Below are 4,195 nucleotides of genomic sequence, written 5' to 3'. Positions count from 1 at the left end.
ACACTGATATTACTCATATCTCCAGTATATACTGATATTACCCCATATACCCCCAGCATACACTGATATTACCCCATATATCTCCAGCATACACTGATATTACTCATATCTCCAGTATATACTGATATTACCCCATATACCCCCAGCATACACTGATATTACCCCATATACCTCCAGCATACACTGATATTACCCCATATACCTCCAGCATACACTGATAATACCCCATATACCTCCAGCATACACTGATATTACCCCATATACCTCCAGCATACACTATTACCCCATATACCTCCAGCATACACCGATATTACCCCATATACCTCCAGCATACACTGATAATACCCCATATACCTCCAGCATACACTGATAATACCCCATATGCCACCACTATACTGATATTACCCCATATACCTCCAGCATACACTGACATTACTCATATATATCCAGTATACACGGATATTACCCCATATACCTCCAGCATACACTGATATTACTCATATCTCTAGTATATACTGATATTACCCCATATACCCCCAGCATACACTGATATTACCCCATAAACCTCCAGCATACACTGATATTACTCATATCTCCAGTATATACTGATATTACCCCATATACCCCCAGCATACACTGATATTACCCCATATATCTCCAGCATACACTGATATTACTCATATCTCCAGTATATACTGATATTACCCCATATACCCCCAGCATACACTGATATTACCCCATATACCTCCAGCATACACTGATATTACCCCATATACCTCCAGCATACACTGATATTACCCCATATACCTCCAGCATACACTGATATTACTCCATATACCTCCAGCATACACTGATATTACCCCATATACCTTCAGCATACTCTGATATTACCCCATATACCTCCAGCATACACTGATATTACCCCATATACCTCCAGCATACACTGATATTACCCCATATACCTCCAGCATACACTGATATTACCCCATATACCTCCAGCATACACTGATAATACCCCATATACCTCCAGCATACACTGATATTACCCCATATACCTCCAGCATACACTATTACCCCATATACCTCCAGCATACACCGATATTACCCCATATACCTCCAGCATACACCGATAATACCCCATATACCTCCAGCATACACTGATAATACCCCATATACCTCCAGCATACACTGATAATACCCCATATACCTCCAGCATACACTATTACCCCATATACCTCCAGCATACACTATTACCCCATATACCTCCAGCATACACTATTACCCCATATACCTCCAGCATACACTGATAATACCCCATATACCTCCAGCATACACTGATAATACCCCATATACCTCCAGCATACACTGATAATACCCCATATACCTCCAGCATACACTATTACACCATATACCTCCAGCATACACTATTACCCCATATATCTGCAGCATACACTGATATTACACCATATACCTCCAGCATACACTATTACCCCATATACCTCCAGCATACACTGATATTACCCCATATATCTGCAGCATACACTGATATTACACCATATACCTCCAGCATACACTATTACCCCATATATCTCCAGTATATACTGATATTACCCCATATACCCCCAGCATACACTGATAATACCCCATATACCTCCAGCATACACTGATAATACCCCATATACCTCCACTATACTGATATTACCCCATATATCTCCAGTATACACTGATATTACCCCATATACCTCCAGCATACACTGATAATACCCCATATACCTCCAGCATACACTGATAATACCCCATATACCTCCAGCATACACTGATATTACCCCATATACCTCCACTATACTGATATTACCCCATATATCTCCAGCATACACTGATATTACCCCATATACCTCCAGCATACACTGATAATACCCCATATACCTCCAGCATACACTATTACACCATATACCTCCAGCATACACTATTACCCCATATACCTCCAGCATACACTGATATTACCCCATATATCTGCAGCATACACTGATATTACACCATATACCTCCAGCATACACTGATAATACCCCATATACCTCCAGCATACACTGATATTACCCCATATACCTCCAGCATACACTATTACACCATATACCTCCAGCATACACTATTACCCCATATACCTCCAGCATACACTGATAATACCCCATATACCTCCAGCATACACTGATATTACCCCATATACCTCCACTATACTGATATTACCCCATATATCTCCAGCATACACTGATAATACCCCATATACCTCCAGCATACACTGATATTACCCCATATACCTCCACTATACTGATATTACACCATATATCTCCAGCATACACTGATATTACCCCATATATCTGCAGCATACACTGATATTACCCCATATACCTCCACTATACTGATATTACCCCATATATCTCCAGCATACACTGATATTACCCCATATACCTCCAGCATACACTATTACCCCATATACCTCCAGCATACACTATTACCCCATATACCTCCAGCATACACTGATAATACCCCATATACCTCCAGCATACACTGATATTACCCCATATACCTCCAGCATACACTATTACCCCATATACCTCCAGCATACACTATTACCCCATATACCTCCAGCATACACTATTACCCCATATACCTCCAGCATACACTGATAATACCCCATATACCTCCAGCATATACTATTACCCCATATACCTCCAGCATACACTATTACACCATATACCTCCAGTATACACTGATAATACCCCATATACCTCCAGCATACACTGATATTACCCCATATACCTCCAGCATACACTATTACACCATATACCTCCAGTATACACTGTTATTACCCCATATACCTCCAGCATACACTGATATTACCCCATATACCTCCAGCATACACTATTACACCATATACCTCCAGCATACACTATTACCCCATATACCTCCAGCATACACTGATAATACCCCATATACCTCCAGCATACACTGATATTACCCCATATATCTGCAGCATACACTGATATTACCCCATATACCTCCACTATACTGATATTACCCCATATATCTCCAGCATACACTGATAATACCCCATATACCTCCAGCATACACTGATATTACCCCATATACCTCCAGCATACACTGATATTACCCCATATACCCCCAGCATACACTATTACACCATATACCTCCAGTATACACTGATAATACCCCATATACCTCCAGCATACACTGATATTACCCCATATACCTCCAGCATACACTATTACACCATATACCTCCAGTATACACTGATATTACCCCATATACCTCCAGCATACACTGATATTACCCCATATACCTCCAGCATACACTATTACACCATATACCTCCAGTATACACTGATAATACCCCATATACCTCCAGCATACACTGATATTACCCCATATACCTCCAGCATACACTATTACACCATATACCTCCAGTATACACTGATATTACCCCATATACCTCCAGCATACACTGATATTACCCCATATACCTCCAGCATACACTATTACACCATTACCTCCAGCATACACTATTACCCCATATACCTCCAGCATACACTGATAATACCCCATATACCTCCAGCATACACTGATATTACCCCATATATCTGCAGCATACACTGATATTACCCCATATACCTCCACTATACTGATATTACCCCATATATCTCCAGCATACACTGATATTACCCCATATACCTCCAGCATACACTATTACCCCATATACCTCCAGCATACACTATTACCCCATAGACCTCCAGCATACACGTGACTATAGGGGGAGGGGACACATTACAGAGGCGGGGAGATTAAACTAGTTCCCAAGGATACGAGTCATGTGACACAGTGGATCAGACCACGTGGGGCTCCCAGTGAAAGTAACAATGGCTGGCCACGTGCCCGGCCGCTCTGGGTGTTCCAAGATGGCGTCAGTCCATACTGGGGGATGTACAGGACGCTGCAGGGCCCCGGGCACGGCGTTAACAGCCTCAAAAGACCCTACAGCCCCTCGGGTGACAGGGACTATACAGGGAGGTTTACTGGAGCACCAAGATGGCGCCCAGTGCTTTATACCGAATCCTAATGCCGCATTAGAGAGGTTAAAGATGGCGGCGCTTCCGGGATGGGGGCGGTGTTACCATAGCGAT

Source organism: Bufo gargarizans, chromosome 2 (genome assembly GCF_014858855.1).
Source record: "Bufo gargarizans isolate SCDJY-AF-19 chromosome 2, ASM1485885v1, whole genome shotgun sequence".
Taxonomy (NCBI): domain Eukaryota; kingdom Metazoa; phylum Chordata; class Amphibia; order Anura; family Bufonidae; genus Bufo; species Bufo gargarizans.
The sequence above is the reverse complement of the archived record's forward strand: the minus strand, read 5'-3'. Positions refer to the sequence as shown.